Source organism: Schistocerca piceifrons, chromosome 4 (assembly GCF_021461385.2).
Source record: "Schistocerca piceifrons isolate TAMUIC-IGC-003096 chromosome 4, iqSchPice1.1, whole genome shotgun sequence".
Taxonomy (NCBI): domain Eukaryota; kingdom Metazoa; phylum Arthropoda; class Insecta; order Orthoptera; family Acrididae; genus Schistocerca; species Schistocerca piceifrons.
In genome coordinates, this window is record NC_060141.1 from 710,371,390 (window position 1) to 710,384,971 (window position 13,582).

Genomic DNA, 13,582 nt, shown 5'->3' on the forward strand with positions numbered 1-13,582 from the left:
AGAGCAAAGTAGGCATTACTGTTGTCAACAGCAAGCAGCTGAGAGAATGAAACCAGTTTATTTCCAAACAATACACACAGCACATACTGTCAACATCTGCAGTGTTGTGCAGGTATTTTCAGTCGAATACAGATAGAGAAACAATGGAAGGTAATAAATCAAATTAAATCCAATTACTCTATAACTGGCCACTGGAGACTGTGAGTCCTTTATAGCAAACCACACAGAAAATATCCCTGAACAGCTACTGAAACATTGTCGGTAGAGCCTGGGTCACACTGCAAATGGAAAACAGCGACTGGAAGAAAAAAATGGAGTGGTAAGATATTTGTTCAGATATTAGGAACTAATTTTCATAGTATTAGAGGGATCTGTAGAGGGCAAAAATTTGGAGACAGGGGTAAGAATATATAGAACAAATAAGTTCTTAAACTGATACACATAATCATAGGCCTATATTGCTGTCATCCATCTGTTGTAGAATTACGAAAAACGTTTTCTACTCACGCATTATGGAGTTTCTTGAGGAAGAAAATCTCTTCTCCAAAAGCCAATACACACTCTGTAAAAAGAGCCCTTGCATAGCATGGCTCACTTTGTTCGTCCATGAAATCCAGAGGCGCCCAGTTCACAAGGTGTTCTTGACATTTGGAAGGCATTCAATACAGTTTCGCAGGGTTGTATAGTGAACAAAACACGAGGTTACCGAGTATCAGATCAGATTTGTGCCTGGATTCAGAGCTTTTTAAGAGACAAAACCAAGTACATTATTCTTAATGGGGTGAAATTGACATATGTGAAGTTAATTTCTGGAATACTCAAAGGGAGTATTACAGGATCATTGCTGTCTATAAATGCCCCATAGGACGAAGTCTCCATTGGTGATTCAATGTTCATGTTCCAACACAAAGTTATTTCAAAATAGTCTTATCTGTCCTAGTATCAAACCATACAATGCATTACCAGATACCATTAAACATATACCAAACACTGGTCACTTCAAATCTAAATTGAAGTTGTACTTGGTTGATCACTGCTTTTACACAGTAAATGAATATCTACAAAAATAAATTTTTCTATGTTAATCCAATGTAGTCTCATACAGAACAGCATTTGTATATTATCTACCTATATGTAGCATAACAACATTTCTTTAAGAATTCATCATTAATTGATATATTAATGGGTGTTATTTCATGTACAGAGGTATAATTATATATAAAATTGTTAATATTAACATAAACATCCAAATATCTCTTGCACATTGTAGAGCTGTAGATGAAATGGATCAATAAATCAATCAATAGTATTGGGCCATAGTACATGGTCTGTGTTTGGGGATATGGCAGGAACAGTCATCTGAAGCAAATAAGTCTAGTAAACAAGAGCTCTAAAATGCGTATCTTAAAAGCTATGAGCACGACTCCATCTTTGACACAGTGAAGCAAATCTCATCTACAGCAAGCTCTCTGTTTTCCATATTTTGAGAAGTGGTAGTATGGACCAAACCAAGGAAAAAATGCCCAGTAAACAAGGGCTTTAAAGTGCATACCTTAAGAGCAATGAACTCTTGTTCATCTTCACTACTGTGAAACACATCTCTTCCACTGAACAGGTGCTCATACACTATGTGATCAAAAGTATCTGGACACCTGGCTGAAAATGACTTACAAGTTCGTGGCGCCCTCCATCGTCAATGCTGGCATTCAATAAGGTATTGGCCAACCCTTAACCTTGATGACAGCTTCCACCATCGCAGGCATACGTTCAGTCAGGTGCTGGACGGCTTCCTGGGGAATGGCAGCCCATTCTTAACGGAGTGCTGCACTGAGGACAGGTATCGATGTCGGCCGGTGAGGCCTGACATGAAGCCGGCGGTCCAAAACATCCCAAAGGTGTTCTACAGGATTCAAGTCAGAACTCTGTGCAGGCCAGTCCATCACAGGGGTGTAACAACTCCGCCACTGGCTAAGCTCGATCGTGTTGAAAGATGCAATCGCCATCACCAAATTGCTCTTCAACAGTGGCAAGCAAGAAGGTGCTTATAACATCAATGTAGGCCTGTGCTGTGATAGTGCCACTCGAAACAATAAGGGTTGCAAGCCCCTTTCATGAAAACAAGACCACACCATAACACTACCGCCTCCGAATTTTGCTGTTGGCACTGCGCACACTGGCAGATGACGTTCACCGGGCATTCGCCATACCCACACCCTGCCATCGGACCGCCACATTGTGTACCGTGATTCGTCACTCTACATAATGTTTTTCCAGTGTTTAATCGTCCAATGTTTACGTTCCTTACACCAAGCGAGGCGTCGTTTGGCATTTACCGGTGTGATGTGTGGCTTATGAGCAGCCACTCGACCATGAAATCCAAGTTTTCTCACCTCCCGCCTAATTGTCACAGTACTTGCAGTGGATCCTGATGCATTTTTGGAATTCCTGTGTAATGGTAAGTATAGATGTCTGCCTATTACACATTCCGACCCTCTTCAACTGTCGGCGGTCTCTGTCAGTCAACAGACGAGGTCGGCCAGTACGCTTTTGTGCTGTACGTATCCCTTCACGTTTCCACTTCACTATCACATCGGAAACAGTGGACCTAGGGATGTTTAGGAATGTGGAAATCTCGTGTACAGATGTGTGACTCAAGTGACACCCAGTCACCTGACAACGTTCGAAGTCCGTGAGTTCCGCGGAGCTCCCCATTCTGCTCTCTTACGATGTCTAATGACTACTGAGGTCGCTGATATGGAGTACCTGGCATTATTCGGCAGCACAATGCACCTAATATGAAAAACGTATGTTTTTGGGGGTGACCGGATACTTTTAATCATAAAGAGAGGCATTTTATGCGCATGTGTAAAGCTGAATACAAAAAAGGCATCGTTTTGACGCACCTTAACGCTGTCACACTTACTAAACGATTTTGTGACGAAATTTTAGAGCCCATGTTTAGGAGACAAATTTTTTCTTGTTTTGGTCAATACTATCTCCTCCCAAAATCCGGAAAACAAAGAACTAGTAGTAGAAGGTGAGTAAGTGCTCATAGCTCTTAAGGTATGCATTTTAGGTACCGTGTTTAATAGACTCTTTGCTTTCAGCGATCGTTCCTGTCATATCACTAAATAAGATTATGTCCTCTGGGCCAATATTATTCAATTGTCATTGTAGACTTTGTCCTATGGGACTTGGCTTTTGAATCACTTTGTGTAGAATGATCTAGTGCTTAATGCTAGAAGTTGTATGAGGTATCTTTGTAGACTATGGTGTTATCTATAGGAAGGTTGCAACAACGGAATATTGTAGCGAAATGCAGAATCACCTGTAGAGGATCAAAGATTGCGCATAAATAGACGAAAAGTTCCATTACTGTTCGATTACGCTACTGGCGAAAAATCACTGTGAACGGTAACTAGATGTAATAGTACGAAGCGACAAAAAGTGGAATGGCCGCGTAAAACAAATTGTAGGATAAGCAGACGGCAGGATGAGAAAATGCAATTCATACATGTAAGAAGAGGCTTACAAAATGCTTGTTCAGCCGATTCTTGAGTATTGTTTATCAGTCTGGGACTCTTATCAAGTAGAATTAACAGAGTACACAGAGATGACCCAATGAAGAGCGGTACGTTTCGTCACGAAATCGTTTGGTAAGTGTGACAGCGTTAAGGTGCGTCCAAACGATGCCTTTTTTGTGTTCAGCTATGCGCATAAAATTCTACCTACGCATGAGCATTTGTACATGATAATGGAGGCTGTTCATAAAGCGTATTGCTTTCCGTCTTCGGTGGGGATCTTAGCGGTTTTTTAGCGGATAGCAGGCAGCAAGGACACATGTATCTTTGATTGTGTAGGCTGCTGAAGTCATGCTGTCAAGCGAATTATGTCCACTGTCTCCAAAAGAAGCACGCCTAAATTTATAGATGATTACAGCCAAAGAAAAGTCGTATACAATGTCGCTTCTGAAGATTATTTGAAGAAAAATTTGAGACGTGATGCCCTGAGCGGAGATAAAATTCTCCGATCATGTTACTGTAAGGAATAAGATACCGTAAGTTTCGAAGTAGGAAAACAGAGAAGCACAGTCTGTTAAGTAAAAGACAAATGATAAAAGATATCGCACTTAGTTCTTTCGGAGGCCGACAGTGGGAACCTTTGCCCTTCACACAATGTCCGTAAAGCATTAGTTTACGTTGAATTCTTGGATGAGATGCGTTTATGAAAGATGTTTGATGCCGAGTGCCAAGCGTTGGCTCCAACGACAAAAATGAAGATTGGATACTACAGGAAGATAATGATCCAAAGCACCGTAGCAGGCTTCGCAGCGACAGGAAATAGGAGAAAAGTGTGAAGTTGGCCCTCACAGTCGCCTGACGTTAGTTCTGTTGAAAATGTATGGCCTTACAGCAAAAAGAAGTTGCAGGGGAAAAAGGTCTCCACATTGAAACAGACGTCAACGCATTTGGAGGTCTGTTACACCTGGATACGAGGAACATCTGGTTTGAAGCATATCTCAGAGATGCCAAGCAATTATCGACCCTGCGGATGACTGGACGCATTTTTCATTGTAGCTGATATTACAGACACACAACAGCGTGATTCCAATACAACATTAATTTATTTCTCTCCAAGGAACGTACATCATGGAATATAAAACATTAATTCAAGGATAATCAATATTTCCAGAGTGTATATAATTACAAATATCAACCCGCAACACCCTCCCCACCCTGGTCAACTTCTAGAGGAATGACCAGTTGAACGGGACGTGAGATTATGGATCCTTCTGAAGTTCGTAAGGTTACCGTTCGTATTTTCCCATCTCTTCCTTCATGAAGATCTTCTATCCGCGCCTTCCTCCACATGTGTCGTGGACAAACATCCTCTTGTAGAAGAATGACATCACCCAGCTGGAGTCTTCCTGAACCTGGCCTTGGTTGATGAGTTTCATGGAAGTTTTTGAGCAGGATCAGATATTCTTTCTTCCACCTGTTCCAGAAGTGTTCTACCATCTTCTGCAGCTGTAGAAATTCCTTGGACAAGTCCTTTCTAGCTGGTGATTCTGGACCAGTAGGTAGTGTTGTGAGTCGATCACCTACAAGGAAATGTGCGGGCGTCAGTGGCTCAGATTCCTCTCCTCCTTGCGTAATTGGTCTAGAGTTTAGTGCTGCTTCTATGCTGACCAGGATTGTGATGAGACCTTCTTCGTCCAACTGTGACTGTCCTAAAACTTTTCTCAGGCAGCGTTTGACAGATCCCACCATCCGTTCCCAAAATCCTCCCCACCAAGGCGCATGTGGGGCGAGGTACTTGTGCTTCTTCAGCTCTAAGTGCGTGGCATGGAAGGTAGTAGCACTATCAGTGTAAATTGTGCTGGGCACTCCTCGTCTTCCGACAAACCTTTGTAGGGCTTGAAGAAATCTGTCAGTTGACATATCTGAGCATAGTTCCAGGTGTATGGCTCGTGTTGTTGCGCATGTAAATAGAGCGATATACGCTTTCTTCGTAATATGTCCTTGTCTGACATATAATGGACCAGCAAAGTCAATACCTGTTACTGTAAATGGTTTCAGTGGTGAGACTCGTTCAGCTGGTAATGGAGCCTCAGTTTGTTGAACAACGTGAGTTTTCACCATCTTACAAGGTATGCAACGACGTAGAACATGTTAAATTGCCTGTCGAGCTCTAAGGATCCAGAATTCTGTTCTCAGTTCAGATAACACTATGTTTACTCCAAGGTTATGCAAACGAATGTGAGTCTGCTGGATCAGTAAACGTGTGAAATGATGATGTCCTTCAAGAAGAATCGGGTGGCGTTGATCTCTGGGTAATTCTGCAAACTGCAGCCGTCCACCAAGACGAATAAGACCATTATCCAAGAATGGGTTGTAGCGAGCTATCTGAGAATTACGTGGTAGAGGCATGTTGTTGTATAGTGCGATGCAGTTCGAGCACAAAATGTTGCTGTTGAACAACTTGAATCCAGTAAGTGCGTGTATCGCCCAAATCTAATGCTGTTAGTTCTCCAGATGTTCTGTTTTCTTTCAATAAGTGACGTTTAAAGCGAAGTAACCATCCCGTAACTCTTAACAGCTTGAAGTAGCTACTGTACCGTGTAGCTGTTAAAATAGGAATCGTTGTTTGTACCATGAAGACTTGGTCTGTTAATTTCATCTTTTCTGGCAAGGAGTGCTCTTCCGTCTGTAAAATTCGAGGCCACTGTGTTCTGCTCTTTGTTAACCAAGCAGGTCCATGGAACCATACAGAAGCATGGTGAAGTTTATCTGCTGTGGTACCTCTGGAGGTTAGATCAGCTGGATTTTCGCCACCAGGGCAGTGCCTCCACTGTGACGGATTCGTTAGTCGTATTTCCATAACACGGTTTGACACAAAGGTTTTCCATCGATTAGGGTCATGTTGTATCCATCCTAAGGCTACAGTTGAGTCAGTCCACAATGTTGCACGACTTGCATTATAGCTCGTGGCTTTACAGAAATAATGAAGTAGTCTTGATCCAAGAAGTGTCGCTAGAAGTTCCAGCCGTTCGAGACTTATTTTTTTGATGGGAGCTAGTCGGTTTTTACTGCAAACTAAATGGACTGATACCATATTTGTTGTGGTGCACCGTACATAAAGGACTGCTCCGTAGGCCTTTTCTGATGCGTCGCAAAAGACATGGATTTCTGGCTCTGTTTTCAGACACACCAACCCATCGGGGCATTTTTATGTGTGAACATGATGGCAATGTTGATACCCACATTCGATAGCGTTTGCTAAGATCAAGGGGTAAAAGCTCATCCCATTTAATTCCTCTTGACCAAATTTCTTGAAAAATTATTTTTGCAGTGAGGGACCAAATTTCTTGAAAAATTATTTTTGCAGTGAGGGACACAGGCGACAACAAACCCAGTTGGTCATAGAATCTAGCAGTGTTTCGTAGTGCTTTTCGCTTAGTGGCAGGACGATTTATAACATTGTCGGTAACAATATTGTGAACAACACTGAGCGTATCAGTCTGTGTTCCAGTGGACTCCCAGTACCTCCGTATCTGTAGTGTTTATGACACCTTCTGATTGCCATATTCCAATCAATTGGCTTGAATTTGTGGCCCACTTTGCCATTGGTAGACTGATCTGTCCCATGAGTGATGTAAGCTCATAATATAAGTTAATTACGGCATTGTAATCTTTAGCACCTGCTACTAAATCATCCATGTACATATTATCTTCAACAAGTAAAGCAGCTTGCGGAAAATTCGTTTTCTGCATTACAGCAAGTTCTTTCAGCGTGGTTGCAAGAAGAAACGGACTGCAGGTAAGTCCGAAAGGTAGCCGGGTGAAGCGGTATGTAATCCTTTCGTCAGTTGTAATATAGTTTCCTTGTTGGTCTACGATTACTTTGGACCAAATAAACCTCGTGAGATCTCTATCTATCCTGTGAAGAACTAACTGTAGAAATGCTTGTTTGATATCGGCAATTAAGGCTACTTGATGTAGACGATATCTCAGTAATATTGAAAGAATGTCAGGAAGTAAATTAGGACCTATTTCTAAAGAGTCATTCAATGAACGTGTATTCTGGTCGTGCGACGAACCATCAAATACAATCCTCCATTTGATGACACCTAGCTTTTCTTTCTTTACTGCATGATGTGGCAGATATGTGTTACGCAATTTCTGTCCAGAAGGGGTGACTTCCACTTGCTTCTTCTTGATGTGTTCTATCATTTGCGCCTCGTAAATTTGTTTCAGTTTCTTCGTAAATTTTTCCTCCAGTGAAGCAAATCTCTTCTCTGCTTGCTGAAGATTATTAGATAACATAACGTTGGGTTTTCTGGGGAAAGACATCACTCTTCTTTTGTCTTCGATGCAGTAGGATTTTGAGAAATCTTGCAATAACGCCAATTCCTCCTGATTCATAGTTGTTGTTTCATGTTCTGTGATTCCCATTGTTTCTAAATTCCAGAAACGTCGTGAAATATCGTCTGTTGTTGTCGTTGTCTCTAAACTGATGTAGTTTGCCGTCACAAGGTTAGCTGTGGTGCTTGATTTGCTTCCACTAAAAATCCAATCTAGAATGGAAGGTACCAGAACAACTGATGACGTTAGTCGAATCAGAGGGGAATCTTTAACGATTTTGCAATAGTAATCTGCTCCGATAAGAATCTCGATGGGAAGATCTTCTGTACCATCCCCTAGGTCCGCAAACTGAAGTCCCCGTGTGCGTACAAGTTTTCGTAAATCGGAAGGCACAGTTGGGTGCGCGGAAAATGAGTATGTTCTTTCAAACGCAGTCATAGACGTCTTGGAATTAGTCCATGCACCCTGTAATGTGAATTCTACGATGCGTTGAAGTTGCGGATGGCGTTTCAAAGGCGTTGAGAGATAGATCACGATGTTCTATAGTTCTTAAACCTAGCTCACAATTAGGAACTTGGAAATGAAGCTTGACTGACTACCGCTATCCAGAACGCAGCGAGTAAGTTTGCTTAATCCTGCGTGTCCGCTGACCCAAACTCGAGCTGTCTGAAGATAAGTAAAACCTGCTGAACTTACATCGATTCTCCCTACAGATGTAGAGCTAATTTACTGAGAAGATGAAGAAGAGGCAGCAATGTCAGTACAGATAGCTTTGTGATGACTTTTCTTGCACTTAGAACAGGAGACCTTGCCCTTCTTACTGCAGTTTCTAGCATTATGACCTCGGTTTAGACATATAAAACAGCGATTGTCTTGCTCTAGTTTATCGATACGTTGTTGGCTGTCATTTGCTGTGATGCAGTCTTGGGCCCAATGAGAGCGAGCTTCGCAAAATACGCAATATGGTTGTACCGGTACTTCTCGTTTAGGCTTACGCGGATTTTTAGCTTCCTTTGAATTTATGTGAAGCGCTGCTGCAGTGGGCGTGAAGCTAGGAGATGACTGATATTCTGTACGAATATTTTGTGCAGTGAGAGCACCACGAACTTCTTCTTCCAAAAAGTTAAGTAGTTTCAGTACATCTCCTTCCGCTACTTCGGTTCTTCTAGCATGAATGACCCATTTCTAGCACATTTCAGCGGGAAATGCACGCAGAATTTTCGGAGTGAGAATTTTACCGTATGCCACGACGTCTTCTGCTAAGGCACGCAGTGCTTGAATACGACGGTTACATTTCAGGAATGTAATGTTCAGCGTTTCACGTGTCGCTGACTGTACAGGCTTTAGCGCATCCAAATAATCGAGGTGCGCCTGTACAATGCGATTGCTATCTCCATATCTATTCAATAAAATTTTCTTTGCTTCTTCATACGTGTTAGCCGTTATAGGTATTCCATCTACTAGCAACTTCGGTTCGCCTGACAGATACCCTCGTAGGAAAACATGTTTGTTTACTGTAGAGAGGGCTGGGTCTTTATCAATGGTCGCTTCAAATTGTTCCCAGAAGCGGGACCACATTTCGACATCTCCACAAAATGACTCAAGCTTAATTGCTGGTAGCTTGACAGAGTGGAATACAGTTGATTGTGTGAGCACTGGTGGTGACGTGATATTCATCTGCGACGTTGTGGCTGAAAGCTTGTAATCAATTGTTTTTGTAGCCTTCTGTATAGCGCGTTTGACTTTGTCTATATATTCCTCACAGCTCAGCACGTCTACATTGTATTCATGGTCAGAGAGAAAATTATGAATAGCGTCAACTAATGAAACGAGCTTCTCTAGAGTTTCTTGAAGACGTTCCCTGTAATGTTCAAAATCATCAAACGGGCTTTCTGTGGTAAGAGCATCAATAGCCGCAACCGCGTAGCATTTGTCCTCTCCCTAGTTCGCTTTCTTTTGAAGTTTGCTAACTGTATCTGATTCGTCCTGCATTATGTCTTACTAAAGACGGCTGTAGTAAGATTGTTTACGAGTGCGCTTGTGAATAGCTTAAACGTTTCAAAAAATGGCTCTGAGCACTATGGGACTTAACATCTATGGTCATCAGTCCCCTAGAACTTAGAACTACTTAAACCTAACTAACCTAAGGACAGCACACAACACCCAGCCATCACGAGGCAGAGAGAATCCCTGACCCCGCCGGGAATCGAACCCGGGAACCCGGGCGTGGGAAGCGAGAACGCTACCGCACGACCACGAGATGCGGGCGCTTAAACGTTTAACAAGCAGCGTATGCGCAAATGTAAGTGAACGAAAACCTTTTAACAAAACTAGCTACTCTGAGTGCAAGTTTCAGGCTTGCAATACAAAGCCGCAAAAATTGTTTTGAAGCAACCAGTTCATGCAATCATATTATATTGGAATGGGCTTAACTTGTGATGCGGTCCGACGTCATCCCTTGTTTCCTACAGCGTGAAGTAAGCCGTTAATTGTTGAAATCACGCAGGAAATCGCAATTTCTTCCCGGGTTTCGGCACCAAAATATTACGGACACACAACACCGTGATTCCAATACAACATTAATTTATTTCTCTCCAAGGAAGGTACATTATGGAATATAAAACATTAATTCAAGGATAATCAGTATTTCCAGACTGTATATTTACAAATATCAACCCGCAACAACTGAATTTTTCTTTTGTTCATATATGATGTATTTATATGTTTTAGCTTGTCGTCAAATACATTTTTCTACTGATTAACCCGGCCACAAGCTTACTTAAACTACTGCATAAGCCAGATATTTATGAAAAGTGTATATGAAAACTGTGGACTCATGATCACGCTACGGCGACTTAATAGCACAACAACTGAGGAGCCTGACATCCGGAAAAAGAAACGATGGGCATACTGGAAACAGAAATGAATCACATTGAAGATGTGAAAAATACGAAACTGGAAAACATAATCTCCATTGTAGTGGATTCTGGCGTCTACGAAATTGTCAGATTTGTCAAGTCTGAGGATTGTAATCTACATGTAATCTTCTATGATTAAAATTGTGTAAACAATTTGTATAAAATGAAATACAAATGGCGCAGTGAAAGGTAATTAACCTTCACATGACGACTAAGGATTTTGCAGTTTCAGGAATATTCACTGAAATGCTATTTCTTTACCTATAGTCGCTTTTACGTTTTCTTTTCCTATCGCCTTCTCAACGCAGTAAACACAGCACAAACTCCCAAGCAAAGCAGGGGATTCATAGCAGACGGCTAGCGCAATGAAGAAGCGTATGGACACAAGAGCGTCCATGCGTACACGCGCTCTTTTCATAAAACTTTTGTGCATACCCTTTCATACCCGCGCGTCTGCTGTTGCGCACGAAGAAAGAGGCACCATGTGGACATACTTTTACGGAGACGCTCAACGAACTCCAGTGACCATCACAACAATAAAGGCGTTGTGTATCACGGTGAAGGCTGTTGTTGCAATTCCGAGAGCGTACGTTAGAAAACGTGTCGGGCAACATGTTACTTCTACATATGCCTCGCGAAATGACCACGACGAAAATCTCAGTGAAATTAGAGCTCGCACGAAAGTGTATCGCCAGTCGTTCTTGTCATACGTGGAACAAAGAAGGGGGGAATATGATAATGATACTACAAGTATCCTCCGCCATGCAATGTAAGCTGGTTTGTGGAGTGTAGACGTAGATTTAGAGGTAGATAACTGACAGGGAGAGGTCTCCAGTGGGAGGAATGACTTTTTGAAGCCAAATATGCAGTGATGTAGGTTAAGATCTCAGGTACCACACTCTGCAGCTATTCACACTGGTGGGCCCTTGTTTGCGAGTAATTGACGATAAAAAATTTCGCTAAAAAAAGTAGTGTTAGAGTTATTGGGTGCGTGATTTAGTGGACAGGATAACAGCTACACATGCAGGAGAATGCCGGTCGAATCTCCTCAGGTGCGGTAAAGTTTTTCTATTTTTAAATCCTTATCGAAATGACTTGTATCATTATTTTAATTAAATTAATTGATCTAAACCTAATTTTTATTTCCATTCCTTTGGCACATCATTTTAATCACCGTATGTACTTTTTCATCTGTTTCCTTTTTTTCTTTATATCATCCAATCGGAATTTTTGCGAATATGAATTTAATTACATTTATATGCTATAATATTAAATTGTTTGAAAATTCCGATCTACCAGTTAAAAACAAAAGACAAAATAATCTATGTATATTGACTGTGCAATGTCGTAAAATATGTAGTTTTCGTTACTGGATGTGCAATTTTTTTGCACAGTGCTCGTCATACCAACATTTAAAACATAACCTAAATACCTACTGCACTACGGACGAAATAATGCAGATGAAGATTTAGATGAAAGAAGGGTTTATAAGTAAAACAAAATTCAAAAACCTTAGTCGTCATGTGAAGATTAATTAACTTTCACTGCGCCATGAGAAATAGATATAATGAACGTAATAATGTGGAAGAAAAAACAGAGCGATAAAACAAAAGAAATTTAATCGAAATTAATACATAAAATTAATTAACAACACACAAACAGAGAGTTCAAGAGGAAAAAGAATGATAGGAAGAAAAATGAGAGGAAATGAAGAAGTTGATATTATGATTAATATCATGTGACAAAGAAATGGAATTAAAAAATACATTTAAATCAATTAATTGAATAAAAATGAACCTGGTGAGATTTGAACCCACAATCACCTGCATGGGAAGCTATTATCGAATCCATTGTATCATACACTTATTATTTCAACTATTTTAACGTTACACAGTGTCACACAACATTCCGAATTTCTTTCCGCCAAATACTCGCAAACAAGGGCACCCATGATGAATGGCTGCAGTGTGTGATACCTGGGACTTTAACCTACATGACCGCATAGATGGTTTCAAAAAATCGACCCCATGCTGGGGACCTCTCCTTGTGAGGGCGTTGGGTGTAGGTGCTACTCTGAAATGAAAAGAATGGAGCAAGCGATAAAATGGTGGAAGACGGATACCTGGCCGAAAAGGAAATCGTTTCTGGGGGCACAAGAAATAACGTTGCTATTGCTGTTGTGGAGTTTGTGGGAAGTCGGGTGTGGCCTCCTATCTGCGTATAACGTGGCGAATTACCCTAACGACCTGACTATATCTTGTCTTGGTCATCAGAAGATGAGGTCAGGTGAGGTGACCTTAGAGTAGATATATCTCTGTAGTGAGCGTTGCGTTCTGCGCAAATTGTCAACATTACCTGTGGTTGTCACTCGATCTCGGGATACCGCCGTTTGTTTGTTTATGTTTTCTGCAGTTTGAAAATTCTAATAATAGACGTATTTGTCGCGTTTTCATCGTTTGTTTATTCGTAACATCAACATGAGTGACTTTTGTTGCTACAGGTGCAAAGAGAAATACATGAAAGGAGATAAAGTTTGTGTTTACTTTTACGTTCTACGCAGTTCTGGTTGCATTTTGAATGTACGTTTTAAATCTGTTATTGTCCGTGTTCAAAAATGGTTCAAATGGCTCTGAGCAGTATGGGACTTGTCATCTGAGGTCATCAGTCCCCCAGAACTTAGAACTACTTAAACCTAACTAACCTAAGGACATCACACACATACATGCCCAAGGCAGGATTCGAACCTGCGACCGTAGCGGTCGCGCGATTCCAGACTGAAGCGCCTAGAACTGCTCGGCC